The 17,129-nt window shown below is 38.0% G+C and overlaps 1 protein-coding gene across 2 annotated transcripts in view; it reads left to right on the top strand.

Moving 5' to 3' along the window:
* Positions 1-17,129, top strand: part of LRFN2 (leucine rich repeat and fibronectin type III domain containing 2) — a 151,183-nt gene that overhangs the window by 7,586 nt on the left and 126,468 nt on the right. The window contains exons 1-2 of one of the 2 annotated variants that reach the window (XM_039697897.1): positions 7,374-7,557; positions 11,160-11,262. The exons of the other annotated variant lie outside the window; for it this stretch is intronic. The gene's annotated coding sequence lies outside the window, so the exon portion shown is untranslated. Of the gene's footprint in view, positions 1-7,373; positions 7,558-11,159; positions 11,263-17,129 lie in introns of those variants that run through there. 2 annotated transcript variants of the gene reach the window in all.

Here is a 17,129-nt window from a genome sequence, read left to right as displayed (position 1 = left end):
AAAATCAAAGTTATGCCACATTCTATCTCAACTATAGCATTTACATTTAAAAATAAATAATGCCCTCGGGCCAAGTAACAGCTGCTGCAGTTCTTTCCAGCACAGCTCATTGATCTTGTCCTCTCATTTGACTTATCCTGCTACTCCCATGGTGCTGTAGTTAGCATTAAATCACAGAGAGATCGTGTAGTGACCTCACTGAAACTGAGACCTGGCTGGGGTAGACTTTGCACACAGATATACCAGTCCTTAGGCCACAGGCCACTATCTCACTACACAGTGGAGAAAGACCTGAGAAGTTTTTGAACTTTGAAGAAAGACCTGAAAAGTCTTTGTTAGACTTGTTTTCTGTTTCCGTTTCTTAAATAGGTTTTTTGCTTATTATATGTTAGTCTAATCATGCTCACTTTAAGGAATTACTTTCAACTTTTTTTTTTCTTTTCTTTTTAATAGAAGGTGTTTTAACATGAAATGGTGATGAGCTTAATACATTTGTTAAAACTACAGCATTCTACAAAAATCCTGTTATAGAAACCAAGTATTTTTTAGGAAATCCTAAATAAAAAGCTTCCGAAGTTTAGTACATGATATAATTTTCTCACTATCATTCCTCACATTTCTTACAACCACTCCTCTCTTTATACTGACAAGTACATGAAGAGCAAAAATGAACTCTGCAGCCAGCTGTTCTTCCTAAATATGTCTTGTCTTGCTAGCTCAGGTAAAAGGCAAATTGCACTTTGAGACTTTATTTCTGCAGCAAATCAGGTCTGTTTTCAGAGGGTTGCTTCTTCAGTCACAGTATTTCAAGGTGAGAAATACTGGGTAAGTAAAGCCAGGGTATGTTCCTGCCCCAAGCTGATTATACCATGTTTGCAGAGACTTTAGTCATAGGGTGGCAAAAACATTTAAGAACAAAAGAACACAGTTTTGGACTTTTGCTTCCATCCCTTCCACTGCTGATTAAATTTTCAAAGCCTTTCTAACATTTAAACAAAGCATTATCTGAGAGCTGTTTGGAAAGAATATGGAATCTTAGATTGTCATTCTGAGAATAATTTCTAGGTTGTTTCAAAACAATCTCTCCTGTAGATATAAATTTATTTTGTAACCTATTTTGTGCTCTATCTATTGTTGCATCCTTTTGTTAAAAAAAAAAAAAAAGTTTTTATTTCTGGTTGTTTTACCAGGAACAAGAAAAAAAGCATTTATCTTGTCAACACACAGGTTTTTTTGTTTGATCATGTCATAGAGTAACAGATATTGTTGAATGCTTATAGGGCACCAAGTAGTAAAATCATATTTACCTGACAAAAGAAAAGGATATTTGAGCTTACTAGTAGGCCTTTGTAAATTGATTCTCAGGAGAAAGTTGGTTCTTTAAAATTCTCTTGATAAATGCTAAGCTTTGGTGACATTAACTGATACTGGTCACTGGGATTTCCATTAATTTTTATGAGATTATTTGACTAGTGTGATATTCAAATGTACAGGTGTTTTAGTCATTCAGAGAAGCAGCAGTAGCCTGGAGTGAGATAAAAAATAAAGTAAGAATTAAATAATAACAAACATTTTTTTTAATGATACTTCTAACCACTATCAAAAATTAATAAAAATAAAATATAGACTGTATCACTGCATTTTAAAATTGATATCCAGTAAATCCTGGAATCTCACAGTGGAAAGCAATGGCAGTACCAGCCCATTTCATGTACATGTGTATTCAAATATTTTCATTTATTTGCAGGAGAAAACTGAGGAAGGAAGCATAACCTTTCAAATAAGGCTTTAGTTAAAGCCTCAAAGACAAAGTAGGCTTGCAAGAAACAGTCTGTGTAGGATTTACTAAGGTTTGCAAAAGCCCACAGTTGACTGCAAAGAAAAAGGGAAAACAACTTTCAATTTTCTTAATTTTGGAAAGATACATTTCCAAAATTCAAATTTCCCCATTCGTACATTATACATTAGGTCACTTCTAAAATAGAAATGGTAATTTGAAATTAAATGCTTGGGTAATTATATTTCTACTTCAGATTCAATAAATACTTTTGGAAAGGTGAAATGAGTCCAACTGTAACAAAAGATCTTTTTTCTTGTTTAAATAAAAAAAAGGCAAGTCAGCTCAAAAAATGTATTTTTGATTAATTTTGACCCTTTTAATTCAATTTTTGAAGTAATTAAACATTTATGTATAACGTGTACATGTGTACATAGGGTTAGATGCGTTCTTGGCCATATGTATAAACTCTGCTTTTCACTTCTGCCTTTGTAACAGGAGATAATGGTAACAAATGTCAGAGACCTGACTTAGGTCTAGCAGTAGTGACATTTATGAAGTGTTTATAGACCAGTGAAGATAAAGGATCCACTCAGGAGAGCACCTGTGTCAGCAAAAGGAGACACACAACCTAATGAGAGCTGGTGAAGAATTTTCAGTCAGCCTGGGATATGGACAGGGATGTGGAAAAACTCAAGAAGTGGGCCCAGGGGAGTCTCATGAGGTTTAACAGGACCTGGGTGGTCCTGTTCAACCTCTCGTGAGGTTTAAGAGGCGCTGGTTTGCACCTGGATGGAGTAACCCTGGAATTAACACAGGCTGGGGGATGAAGGTATCAAGAGCAGCCCTGGGGAGAAGGAGTTGGGGGTGCTGCTGGGTGAGAGGCTGCACATGAACTGGAAATGTGCACTCACAGCCCAGACAGCCAAACGTGTCCTGGGCTGCATCCTGCCTCTCTGTTCTGCTGAGAACTCACCAACAGTGCTGCATCCAGCTCTGAGGTCCCCAGTGCAGCAAGGACATGGAGCTGTTGGAGAGCAAACACAGGAAGGCCATCAAGTTGGTCAGAAGATGAAGTGCCTCTCCTATGAGGAAAGGCTGAGAGAAGTGGGATTGTTCAGCCTAGAAAAGAGAAGGTTTCAGGATGACATGGCTGTGTTCTTCCAGTACCTGAAGGGAATCTACAAGAAAGATGGAGAAGGACTTTTTACAAGGCCAGGCAGTGTCAGGACAAGGGGGAATTTCTTCAAACCAAGTGAGGGCAGGTTTAGCTTAGATATTAGGAAAAAATTATTTCCTGTGAGCATGGTGAAACACTGGAACAGTGCAGAGAAGTAGTGGATACCCTATTCCTGGAAGTGTTCAAAGGGCTTTGGAAGTTTGGCTGGGGCTTTGAACAACCTGATCTAGTGGAACTGTCTCTCTCCATGACAGGGGGCTTGGAGCTAGCTGAACTCTAAGGTTCCTTCCCACCTAAACCATTCTACCAACTTTTTTCATTAGGAAATAGGTTTTGTCCAAATTAGTGTCCTGAGTATTTTGTAGGAGGGGGAATGTGTATTATTCAACAATATTTTCATAAGTTCTGTCTTTTAAAATATTTTTGGCTGGAATGTTTATGAGTTTTGTTTCTAAATGAAATTGAACTTTATATCATGTTTAAAGCTTTAATGTGGCATTTTGTGCTATTTTTACAGAAAATAACTTCTTATATTTTCTGGAAAGCAGATATTCTTCAAATTTTAATGAGACAGTCTAATCTAAATAAGTCAAAATTTTCTCTCAATTTCGGATAAAATTATGATTTCTTAACATAATTCTTCTAAACAATAATTCTAAACAATTTCCAAACAATAATTCTTAACATTAACTGATAGCCATACGGCAATAACACCACTTATTTTTTGTATAATTTGTTCTTTCTTACTTTTTAATATTTTTGTTTTGTTGCCCTGGTAGGTCTGTTCTTTGTGAATGGTTATGCACAAAGGGAACAGATAGTCCAAAGTATTCTCCAAATATAACAGGTTGCAAAAATACTGAATTTACTTGAAAGTTCATAAAACAGGAAATATGAAGGTAAAATGGCAAGGAAGATGTGGTATTTGAGTAGGAGGCTTGTACCAAAGAAGACCATCACAATTCCCAATTAACCTCTAAAATATAATCTGTGCAGAAGCAGTGGAGGCTGAGAGGGGACACAAGTGATCATCAATGAATTAAGGAGTTCATTGTCAATGCTCTGTGATAACTGAAAAGTAAAAGAAGCAGCTGAGAAATGTAAGAAAGTTTCCTGTGGTAGAGGAGACACCTGCAGCAGCTCACTACCCTTCGTACTGAAGTGCTGTTGGGTGGTCCATGGTTCATATTCTCTTAGGTGTAAAAGTGAACCTGCAACTACTCCACATTTAAATGTGTTAGGTACTATCATTAATGTAACTCGTTGTTCTAAGCTGTGGCAAAGGGGAATGAGGGGATCCCAACTGTTTATGTCAAAATCTTCCTAGAGTGCAGAGCTTCTGGAGACTGTATGGTGACATGCTGACACTGCAGCGAGCATTCCCTTCGCTTTTAGCACATCTTCCAATCAGAACTCTGAGCAAATGAATTGATCCTTGGTGCTTTCCACATAAATTGGGGTAGAGTTACTATTCCTTAACTGAGTGGGTTTTGGCACGTGGGTTTTGGTTTAAACTGCTCTGTGCTCACGTGCAGTGCCTACAGCAGAGTTGTTGGTCAGGTCAGCCATCAAACTGGCTTTTGTCATCCTGCTGAGGCTGATGTAGTGCTAAGCCAGAGGAATGGAAAACAGATCAAATTCCAGAGCTGTGCTGCTGCAGCAACAGAGTGAGCTGTGCCTACATGCAAGCCCACTGGAGATCTTCATTTAGGCTTTCATTTCTGCAAGACTATTATGAAAACAGCACTCAAATAGCAAACCTTAGCTAAAGTAGGAGCCACTGAACTCTTTTGTACAATCTTTACATGCCCTAACAGAGTTGAAGAAAGTAGTCATCACATCACATGCATTATCTTCCTGCTAATTTTTTCTATGTTTATTTAATAGTCATTTGGGAGCGATATGGATATACCAGCAACTGGAATAAAAAACCCCCAACCAAACAAAACCAACCAACCAAACAAAACAAAACAAAACAAAAAACCAAAAACAAACAAACAAACAAAAAAAAAACCCCACCAAACAAACACCAACCAAAAAAACAAAATAAAAACCCCAAGCAGAAATAGCTATACTAAGCTTTCCATCTTCCTTGGGATGCTAGAAATCATCCAAGCATACATCCAGGCAAACCCACTGTTCCTCATGTATATTTTACTTATTATCATGAATTGACATACTGAATTATTGATGAAATTCACACTAGGAGAAATTCAAATTATATAATTATTTTACTCCAATGATGGACTGAAAACTTTTATTCATATTACGTACACAATTTTTCTGCTTTCATTATGCTACAGCTAAGATTTATTTGGCCTTTTAATTTTTAGGGCTTCTTATTTAAGCTGAAGTTCTGAAGGATGTAATCTCATGATTGACTTATTCCTTTAGTTTTCAGGTGAAGAGACCAAGAACTTCTCACCTCTCTCTCCTCATTGTGCATGTAAACATTACCACAGCTTGGTAGTGAAAATGGTCAATCTAGCAAAATGAAAAAGTTCAGGTGACCTAAGATCATTGACCTAGTTATTCACAAGGAAATATGCAAACTGCTCATAAATGGTTCATATAAAAAAAAAAGTAGAATTTATACTTTAGAAGATTTATAGTTACTTATGTAAACCAGGAAAAAAAAATTAAGTCCCTTGATCAAAGCTTTTCTTACCACTTTTACAGGACAGCTTTTAAGCCTACACTAAGAAACAAACAAACAAACAAAAAAAAAGCCATCAAACTCAATAAAGTTCTGTGCTGCAGCTGTTGATCACCCATTTCACATTTGGTGTAGTTTGTCTGGATTGCAACTAGTCCCTCCTACCATAGACTACAGTCCTGTCTCAGCTGTCCAAACCTCAGTTATCCAAAACAGGATGGTGGTCCTCCGTGCCTGTTAGCTGCACTGATAATTCCCATAATTACTTGGACATGCTTCATCTCCCATGACATTCAGTAGAATGAAGATGCACAGCCTGTTAAAAATTTCATTTTAATGTCTCACTCTAATTCCCCCCAAAATACATTCAGCAGCAGCAGCATGTTTACTTGTTCTTGATGTGAAAGCTTCTAATATATGACTGCAGCAGAGACAAAAACAACAATAAATATTCAAAAATCACCAGTGTGATTAGCACACATAATCCATAAGAGAAGTAAGAAGAGCAGTAGTTATTAAATATAGATGGTTTACTCACTGTGTCATCAATAAACATGTGATTTGTGATTTTCTAAGACTTTTTAGGTGATGATTCATTCATGATTTTATTTATTTTACTGTATAATGAAGCAGAATAGCAGAAGGAAGAGATTTTAGCTGATGCCACAAACATCTCCTTATTTGGTGAGATGTCTTCCTGTTCTTTCTAGCTGGAGAAATTAAAATTTAGGGGTCTAGAGCCTGTAAGACTACTGAGCATGCCTGGAAAGTGCTGTGTGAGCTTTTCTGCTTGGTACAAAGTGGTACTGCTCTGCAGGTATTGCAGTTGGTTTTCCAGTGACAGTAAATGGGTCGTTGCCACTGGTGATGAAGAGATCCTAACAGAGATCCACCAGTACAAGTCTGTGTCTACAACAGCCCGTTTGGGTGCAGCTTCAGCTGTTAAGAGACTTTAGTGCTCTCATCAATGATGTTGCACAGTTCTGGTCCTATAAGAAGAACTGAAAAAATGCAGACAAGGAGAGCATGGATGGATGGATGGATGGATAAGCTTTTAAACAAAGAATGATTGAATACTGCAGATTGGAAGGAATTTACTCTAGTTTGATATGATAAAGATATCTAAGGCCATTAAAAATGCTTCTGTTCTGTGTCTCTTCCAATACAAGTCTTAAAGGACAACAGAATAAACTGACAAGTGACAGGTTCAGAAAAAAAATAATGAAGCATTGTTTGTCTTGGGATAATGAGAAGCTGTGAAACCCTTGTCTGCAGGGTTCAGGGATTTCTAATTGTTTACTTTGATTTATAGACCATTTGGAGAACTAAACAAGAGAAAAACATGGTGGTTTTTTTACACACAAAGACATTATCTTCAGCTAACAATGTTAGCTGCACCACAAGCAGCTAAGAAGCTGAGGGAGAGCATTCTGGGAAATTATCACCAAAGGCTTGCATTGCTTTTAAGTCTTTTGATTGTTTTCCCTATTAGCTACTAGCAGAGATAAGATAGTGGGCTGGATATACCATAGACGTGACATGATTCAGATTTGTTCAGACTCAAGACACTGATTCCTATGGTGCTCATGGCACAGGAGGATGCTGTGTTTGCCTAAGTCCACAGCTGTGCATCACCATGGTGCAAAGAGGTGCAAATTACTCAGTGCTTGCACATGTGGGCAGAAGCAGTGATTTTCTACCAGGATATGAGAGAGAAAGCATCACTGCTGAATTGACTAAGTTATTAGCACCCTGGATTCTGAAACTATGCTGATATAATCACGGTCTCTGGCTCAGAAATTTCAGATAGCTGTCATAGTGTTTCACTCCTAGTTAGGTGAAAATTGTTCTCTCTGCACTTTGGGCTTCTTCAGTAGTTGCAGTGGCTGGCTGTGTTGGTGTGAACACGAGGAAGTTGCTGTTGAGCTCTGGCAGCTGGAACAGGTAGGCATTCTTATACTTATTGAGAAAAAAAGTTTAAATGGTAGTATGGGCATCTTAAGCTGGAAAAAGAAGGCGTATTCTTCTTTCTCTCTTGTGAAACTGTTCTTCTAGAAGTATAATAATGATAACATCTGAGTGTATAGACAAGAGATTACTTGGAAGGCTGTGGTGTCTGAGGGTGCAGGAGTCTGAGTTCTGGCATGAAGTCCTCATCCATATAACAAGTTAGAAGGTATGGCAAATAGGGAAAACTCTTTCAAGTAAACATCTGACTGATAAACAGATATGGGGGTTTTTTTAACTTTTATTGATTTAATTTAGGATTTTTGGTGTGCATTTAGTATCTGGCTGACCTGAGTTTCATATGGGTGGAATTATTCACTGGCACCTGCCTTGTATTACCACAATTTTTTGCTTGTGCTGGTGGAGAATCCTTCAGAAGAGAGTTTTCAGATAGACAAGAATAGAGGGAAGCCTCTAAAACAAGACAAAATAGGATGGTGGGGGGAAGACTAAAGAACTATCAACAAGGTAATTGTTGACAGAAGAGTTCATTTCTTTCTAGGCCGGTGTGTCTTGTTTTGTTGAATTTCTTTCATGATAAACCACAGATAGAATTCTCAAGACTCAGCACATCAGAAGGCTGTTTTACAGAAGAAATATATTAAATTTGCTATAAATTATATATTAGAAAATGTCTTTATTTCCACTATTTTTTCTTAGGCTAAGTTTTTTAAACCTTTATTCAGGTGTTGTCAAGGTACTCTGAAAACCTAAGGAAATCCTGAGTTATTTTATTAAAGAGTTGGGTCCCAGGAGAGGATTGTTTAACCAAAATTCTCCAGTCTGTTCTGTGTGTTTTGAATACTAAATAAATGAATTTGTGAGACTCCCTTCTTGGATAGACTCATAGGCATTGACCATTGGGGTTTGGCCTGCAATATAAGAAATTATGACTGCATTGTTTTTTCTTCCTTGAATCACCCGATTCCATTCTACCCTATACTCTATTTTGTCTCTCTCTCTCCCTTTTTTTTTTCTTTTTTTTTTTATCAGAATACCTAGATTTGTGCTCTGTGGCAGGATTAAATGAAATTTACCCCCAAGAGAAAACTGCACTGATTCTTTTTCTAATACAACCATTTACAGAAGTGCTAATGTGTCCTAGGAAACATGAAGGCACAGTACCATTTTTAGAAATTGTTCTACAGAGTTATCAGATTTTTTCCTTTTTTTTTCTTTCCTGCTCAATATTTCAAGAACTATCTTTAGGCTGAACAGAGAGAAAAGATTTATTGACAGCAAGATTCATTAGACTGTAAAATAGTCTCCTAAGAAAAGTTGATAGAAAGTTTGAGATTTTAAAAGTAGCTTATTGGGCGCAGGAGAACTCAAACCTTTTAATGTACTGCATGAGATAAGAAATGTGTTAGAAGAGAGAAGATGGACTAACTGGCTTGATAAGGCCATCTTTTGATGTGTAGTTTCTATAGCTATTTGCACAGAAACACTAGCATTGCTAATTAACTGCTCATCTGCTTCATGTACTTACGGCTTACCAGCTATAGTCAAATCCCATCTGTCACTTGAGGACAATTAAGTGGGCTGAGAAGCATCATTTTATGACAGCACCTGGCCAGGAGGAGATAGTCCAGATGGACAGCATGGGAATCAGGAGACACCTAGGTGAGGAAGGGGAGGAGGCTGTCTCTTCAACAGGCAGATGCAAGAGGTTGTAAGCCTGTTCACATAAAGCAAAGAAAACCTGTTCTGGAGTGGCACTGATAGGAGTGCACAAAACTCATACTTCTGATTCCAGGACCAGTGCAAGAGCTGTGTGGTTTTCTTCAGACTGATACAGTTCCTGTTTTCAATTTTTTTATGAATTTTGACACCACAGACCGTGGAAAATTGCAAGAGCTGACCAAAACCCCAAAAATGGCATGAAGGATATTGGAGATGAGGAAGAGATGATATAACTTACGTTATTAAGTGAGACCCAAGGCCTTGAATAGGGTTAGGGTTGGTGCTGTGGTTAGGGTTGGTGCTGTGGCACAGGTATATGATAGTGTCTCTTGGTTCTGCTTGGGACATGGTCCTTGGGAGAGAGCAACTGCATCAATAAATAACCAGGACCAAATTTTCATGGTGTTGTCATGCCTCTCACTTTGTGCATTTTCATTCATGCTGCTCTTGCTGTCTGCTGCTTGTGGCTTGCAATATGGTCCTTTCATTTGAGCAAGAAAACATGTGGTGAATAATTATATTTGTCCCTAAATATAATGTTTCCTCAAAACTCTTCAAGCAGTGTCAGTGGCCCTTTAGAGGCCATTTTCCAAGCTTGCAGCAGTGTGCTTAGGTAATGAGGTAATGATAGTGCCTTAATTATATGCTGCAGCTGAGGACAAAGCCTTAAACTGCCATTCAGCTTTAGAATTACTGCTGTAATTTTAAAAGTATCTGCCCTCCTTTCTCTTTAAGCAAAATCATCCACCCCATTTGTCAAGATAATGATATCCATGGCCAAGCAGGACCTCTCCTTCCAGTGATGGCTTCCTTCAGAGAGATGCCATTAACAGCCTCATTTTGTATCACCTGAATTCATACAGTTTAATTTATGTCAATTCTATTTTTTTTTTGCCTGTTATTCACCATGTCTATCCATTATGCGTGACCAGGAGACTGAAAGAAGGGCAATTGTGCCATATCAGCCTTTGTGCTGATACTTCTCTGCAAAGATTATATATGTATATATATGTGTATAGATATATATATATGTATATATTTATTTATATATATATATGTACACAGAGATAAATTTTATATCTATATATATATGTCTTTTATCTGTAAGTAGACTTCAGCTTTTCTTGGTAGTAACTATTGCAACTCTTGGCATGGTGATAAGTTGCAGTGGGCTCTGTGGTCCCTGCTGGCAGGGCTGCACTCAGGCCGGAAAGAGACATCAGTAAAGCTTTGTGGCAGATGACTTTCTTTCTCCTCTGTGGGATAACAAACTGAATTCTCTGCTCTTGCTTGAACATCTCAATGAGGAAAGGTTTCAAATAAAACCACTTCTGTTTTGTAGAACTGAGGGGTCTTGTAAGGTGGCTGTGAAGAAACAGCAGGTAATACTAAGTCTTGTTAGCCATAAGCATTCAGAAATCATCACTCTAAACATCAGAGGAGAGTTTAGTGTGGCATACTTTACCTTTTGTAGCACTACCTATTTTTAGGCTCCCTTCTACCATTTCTAAACTATTGTGGACCATCTTTAAAAAATAATAAAATTCTTTTCTAACCACGTGATTCCAGGAGCGCTGTGCTGCCATGTATTCATGTGTCCATGGTCCCTGTGCAGCTGGATAAAGGACCATTTGATATTATTCACTCTTTGTGCATTTAAACTGAATCAAGACAGTTTCTCAAACCAAGGTTGTGCAGGATTTTGTGGAGTTTGCTCTTTGGGGTTTTAACCTTCGTTTTTGTGGGGTGTTTGTTGTTTGGGTTTTTTCGCTATGATATATAAAATATACTTTTAGAAGTTGTTGCTTAAGTATTCTGAGAGCCAGACTTGAGCATCAGTTTCCCTGTTTGTTCAGGAAAACCACGACAAGGAATGGATTCCTGCAGAGAGAGGGACTCATTTACCTAATCCTGCCAATCAAGACAAGAAAAATGAAATAAAAGCCAGCAATATAACAGGTAGAAAAATAAATTAAAACACTTTCATTCTTGCCCAAGCAAAAGGATTTGTGTAAGGAATGTAGGATAAAATATTAAAGATAATTTTATTTAAATTGGGCTCTTCACAATTTAAGAGACATACCTGAACAGATTTTTCTCAGACAACAAATTAATATCTTTCTAACCTGTACATAATTTTCCAAATTTAAAAATATTTTTCTCTTATTCCATCCTTCCCTACTAATTTGAGCCTCTAAGGTCTTTCATAGCCCTGCAAGAGGAATGTCATATGTATTTTAACAATTTATTTTAATTCTGTTCTCTCTCTAGTACAGAGATTCTATCAAAACAAAAATCACAGTTTTGATGCCTGTATCTGTCACAAGCAGAGCCTGAGACAAAGTGGTGAATAATAGGAAGAATAATCAGGTGTACTTTGGCATACTAGATACCCAGTTTCAAATGACTGTGATTACACTTTTCTCCCCTGTTACTAACATAACACCAAACACATTTCCTTAAAAAATACATTTTGAGCCTATTAGAGAGAATATGTTAAGGTTTGATTTTTCATGTGTGCTCAGCATACTGAATGCAGATAGGCTGCTAAATGCTCTGGTGTTTTGTGGGTTGATTTTGTTTGCCTTTTTTTTTTTCTTAAATGATCCCACAATTGGATTTATGGACAAAAAGTGACTTTGAAAAGTGAGCTGCTATGTAAATTCTCAGGTCTGCAATAGCTGGTTCTTAATGACCTTTTTTTATTTTGAAAAAAACACTTTGGCTGTAGGATTTTCAGGCACTTTACCAACTGGCCAAACTCTGTTTTCATTAAAATCAGTGAAAACAATTTTATCTCAAATTGATGTTGTCTGATGTGAATTTTTTGTCCTGCTTGTCTTCTTTACCCTTTGTCCAGATATATGTTTAGGACCAAACTTCACCTGAGCTCACAGAGGACTAGACCTGTGCCCTAGCACCGGTCCCAGCTCTGTGCTCCTGTGCTGCGGGTGGATCAGACACATGTGATGCCCAGTGACTCACACTGGCCAACACATGTACTAATTGTGGCTTTTCCTTAAACCTATGCAAACATCTGGGGCTCAGATGGCTGTATAGGGGTTTTCCATATGCAATCCTTTATGACTGGTGAGGAGGAATACACTTTCATGATACAACTGTGCTCAGTTTTAGTAGATGAAGCACTCAGTAAGGTAGATATCAATAGTAAGCATGATGAGTTATGTCTTAGAACTGTCAGAACTGTCTAAGTCTTTTGATTCATCCAGAAGGGTCACTAGATGACAAGATAATACATTAATGTCTAAATTACAGGCCTCAAAAATGAGATCAAAGCCACTGCTAGCCACAGTTGTCATTGTGGATGAAAAAGACAGGGGTCATTCACTGTGCAATTTTAACTCTATTTTAACTCTTATTTTAACTTAGCATCTCTCTTTTTAACTTAGCATCCTTACCTTATTTTTACCCCACTGGTTTCACTTGAGAAAAATAATTCCATATCAATTGCTTCTGAAACCTTTACCTACAGTGTACGTCTACACTGTGGCCATTTCTCTTTAAATTGCTTCCTTTTTTCATTGTGAAACAATTTGTCCCTGGGACTGTTTTTTGTGCCACAGGCACAGAAATGGACCAGTGACTAACTGTTCACTCTCTAAGACATCATGTATTTCACATTGTATCCATCTGTGCTGTGACGATACCCTTTTTTACTTATGTTCCTTGAACTCTCTAAATGCTAATTTAGGAAATTATTTGCTTGGCATTTTTTAAGCTTGTATGTTGTTGTTATCACTATTATTTATAGAGACAATGAGCATAAGGAGATATTTGGAATCTTTGGTTGTTTGGGTTTTTTTCTCAATTTATTAAAAGATTTTTATTTTTAACAGACAAACTCAGGATAAAAGAGACTAGATCCTAGCCCATCACTGCTTTCTGGTACTGCTGTGGTAAATGAATACATAATTCCTTGACTTATTACAAGATAATACAAATCTGTATGATTTTTCTCCACCTCTTTTAACCTCCTACATTCTTAGAGCATATGTTGAGAATGCCACCCGTAGCAAAGGATCAGTGTAAAGCATCTGTTGCAAATTATCCAGCTGAGATTGATTGATTTTTCAATTTATGCATTTAACTCTCTTGGTTTAGATTTCAACCTAGACCTCAACTGAATTGCGATAATGACACATGCCAGCCTTACATGCTAGAGAGCTCCTGAAATTCAATAAATCCAGCCTTGGTAATTAATAGATATTTAGGCACTGGTTGACCCTACACCTTTCTAATAAACCTCTAGGAAACTAATAGGTTAAGATCTAAAAACCCTTTCTGAAATGTCCCTTGTGGATTAAGCTTTTAGGGGTAGCAGGCACTGAAGCTTGCAACCTTCCTGTGTTTGAGGGTGTCTTGTTTTGGAGCTCACTGTGCTTCTGAGGTCTGCAACAATCCTTCTAGGATTGTTTAAGCAGGATTTATAGCCAAGCAGTAAACCAAAATAGCAGTAAAAATTCTTAAATTATTGTGCCAGGCAGTCTCCTAAGCTGTACTGAAAAAGTAATCACTTTCACTTATGAGTCTTGATTTATTGTTTCTGAAAGAAACCCTGTACTCTGGCAGCATTTTTGTCAACTTCCTTTGTTGTTGCAAAAACTGTGTTTTACCTAGTTTTCTTCCTCTATTTCTGTCAGTATTTTCTGCTATGTGAAGAGAAATCTCAGTCAGGTCTATAAAGTTACTAAGATAACAAGTAGGAAATCCAGCTGTGACTGTATCATTTGGAGGAAGGGATGAAGGTTCTTTGTAAGCTGACCAAGTGAATTGGGTAGTTTTCCACACATCAGTTGGAGCATTGGATACTTGACTAGCAAGATAATTTTCAAGTTTGAAATCTGCTTCTGTTCCTGGTGGAAATGTGAAAAAGTAATTTCTTACTGCTTCTGTGACACATTTGTAGAGGAGCCAGAAAGAGAGATGATAATGTGGGTAGCAAGAAGTCTAGCCATACAAAGCAGCTGCAGAAAATTTAGAGTATCAGAACCCTTGTTTTGGGTTTGTATTTTTTTTTTTGTTTGGTTTTGTTTGTGTGTGCAATGAAAATTTAGAAATGTGGACCTTTCTTTCACAGACTATAGACTCTGTGTCTGATTTTCTCTACCCAAAAGAGACAAGGTGACCTGGATGTAGAGCTTTCACTGCTGTGTTATGAAACTGTAAAGCCTGATGAATAGGCAACTGCAGTTTGTTTGCAGAATTGTGGCACAGAAAGTCACCATGACTTTGAAACTGAGCCAGGATCCATATGTTGAATAACAGATCTGTGTAGCATTGTTGCAAACCATAGTGCAAGGAATCAAGAACCACATTTCCCCTGAGATTACAGGTAATTTTTATGTTTCTGACTTTCTGTTAAACAAGAAACCTCCAGTTACATGTTAGTTCACAGTGATATTACCTGTGGGACCATTGAATCTGGGGAAGATTAAAGCCATGCTGCAGGTGAATACTCAATCTGAGTTACTGGCTGCAGAGCCAGGGAAAGAGGGCTTTCCCAAAGCACCAAGTCAGGAAAAGAAGAGCTCTCACACTGGAGGAGGTCTGTGTCTCCACAACAACAGGAGAGAAGGAGAGGTGAGCACACAGCAGGATTTCTCTCTTACTCAGCTTCCTGGGAGCATGAACACAGACAAAAATTGTAACCACTCACTCATGGGACAGGAAAGTCCTGGGGAGGTGCAAGATGCTCCCTTTGCAATAGGTACCTTGCTTTTTCAGTTTTCTGCAGTTTGTTGGGACCTGACCCTTCCTTGATGTACTGCATTTCAGCAGCTGCCTTTGTTTGCTGTGGGACTTGCTTCCTTTATATTATCTTATGCTGCCTTGCCTATACAGTGGGAAGCAAAGAGTAAATCCTTTACAAGTGACTACATGACAAATACAAGACAGACACAAGAGACACTGTCCTATTCTTGCCTATTCTTATGACTGAGAAGGGATTTAAGCTCAGTACAAGGTGTCACAAAAGATTTCATGCAGTGGTTGGAGTTGCATTATTTGTAACCAGAAATAACCGTGACAAAGACAGTTTAACTCTGCTCTGTTTTTGTCACGTGGATTCATGTTTTGTGATGAAGACCAGGGAGACAAAAAGAGTCAGTCTTATGGCAATAGTGCTGTATGTCATGCTTTTATATTATTTATCTGTAAAGAGAGACCTTCATTTGAATTGGGAAATTGTGATAAAGCAAAAGAGACTTGCAGGGAAATGTCTTTATATTTTTTGGTTATGGGTTTGTGTTTTTTGGGTAAATTGTTCCTCCAGTTTCTGCTTTGAGGAAGATAATTAATTCTCTCCTAATTTGGTAGTGATGCATTCAGTGTTTAGCTTCGTAAATCATGTAACAGATTGGTTTCATTTCACAAAGGAACAAGGAAAGGAATACAGGTTTAGAGGACAGATAAAATGTCCTAAGTCTCCTGTTATACTTAACTCTAGTAAACCTAAACCTTCAATTATGGCTCAACAATGGTTGAATAAGCCTTTCCTTTCCCCAAGTCCCAGCAGGTATCCTACTTGCTGGCAGCAACTCCCGAATCTCACTAGAGCAGATAATTTGAGCTAAATCATACATTGTCCCCTCATCTCGCGTTCAGAAGGCGAGGAGGTGATAAGTGTTTTCTGAGGTGTTTCTGATATATGTGTTTCCCCGAGGTTGTGAACACTGATTACAGAAGTGAGTCAGAGTCCATGGAAAGTGAGTTTTCTGCTAGATAAACCTCTACAATGTGATTTCACTGCAGGTCGAAGAGTGACTTCTGTCAGGGAGGAAAAACAGTATTAACTCTAAAGGGGGCCCTCAGAGTTAAGGGCAAAAGGCAGCAGTACTATTTCTGGGCTAGATACCTTCTTGCCCTGTGGAACAATTTTGTGGTTTCAGAAATCTTCCTCTTGCTGCCGTGAGGAGAGGTGAGATAACCAGACTTGGATGTTCAGTTGGAACGCTGCAGAAAGCCTTGTTCCCCCTGATGTAGAGCAGGGTCATGAACTGTTTCCTGAATCTTCAGGCAAGTCACTGTCATCTCCTGGCTGCTCTGAAGTTTGCTTATGGTTGTTTTTACTGTGCACGCACCATTAAAAATTGGCAGATATCCAGGCTGGTGAGGGCAAGTGAGTGAGCACGACCAGCAAGAGCTGCTTTTCTGGTAATGTGTCCGAGCTGGAAGAGCAGAGACTAGGTCTCCTTGGGTAAATGACAGTCTGAGCTGGCAGGTAGCTAAAGAGCTCTGGGCTGGCTTTTTGTTGCCCTCTTGATGGCTTTCAGCAGAATAAATGGAGAGATTTGGTAATCTGTTTTGTTACTAGCCTCTCCCAAAAGGAACAAACAGCCTGTCTCATTGTGGAGGGGGAATTTACCATATCTGGATGGCATAAAATTGGCTGGAAGCTATCACATTGAAATGTTAGAGGTCTCAGTATGTTCTACTTGGAGTGACACCTGTCCTTTTAAAAACTAGAATGTTTGCCAAGACATTTAAACCCATACATTATGAAGAAAAAAAAAAAAATCATGCTGCATTTAATGAAATATGCCAGGCTGACTTCTTTTTTCCTTTTTGTTGAAATCCCTGCCCCCAAAAAACTTATTTCAGCTTGAAAAATCTCATTCCAAATCAGAAATAGTCTGGGGGGAACAAAATTAACTAGTGAGTACCTATTATCTACACATCTGTAGCTGTGTAATCACAATTCAAGTGATTGATTGTCATTTCTTTGTCTCTATAGGAGGACTGAGTATTTTCTTTCCATAACTAAAACCAAAACTAATGCTATCAGAAGTTCTGCGTTTGACAAATCT

Source organism: Passer montanus, unplaced genomic scaffold (assembly GCF_014805655.1).
Source record: "Passer montanus isolate IOZ18808 unplaced genomic scaffold, ASM1480565v1 scaffold12, whole genome shotgun sequence".
Lineage (NCBI taxonomy): Eukaryota > Metazoa > Chordata > Aves > Passeriformes > Passeridae > Passer > Passer montanus.
This window is presented reverse-complemented; position numbering and strand designations above follow the sequence as displayed.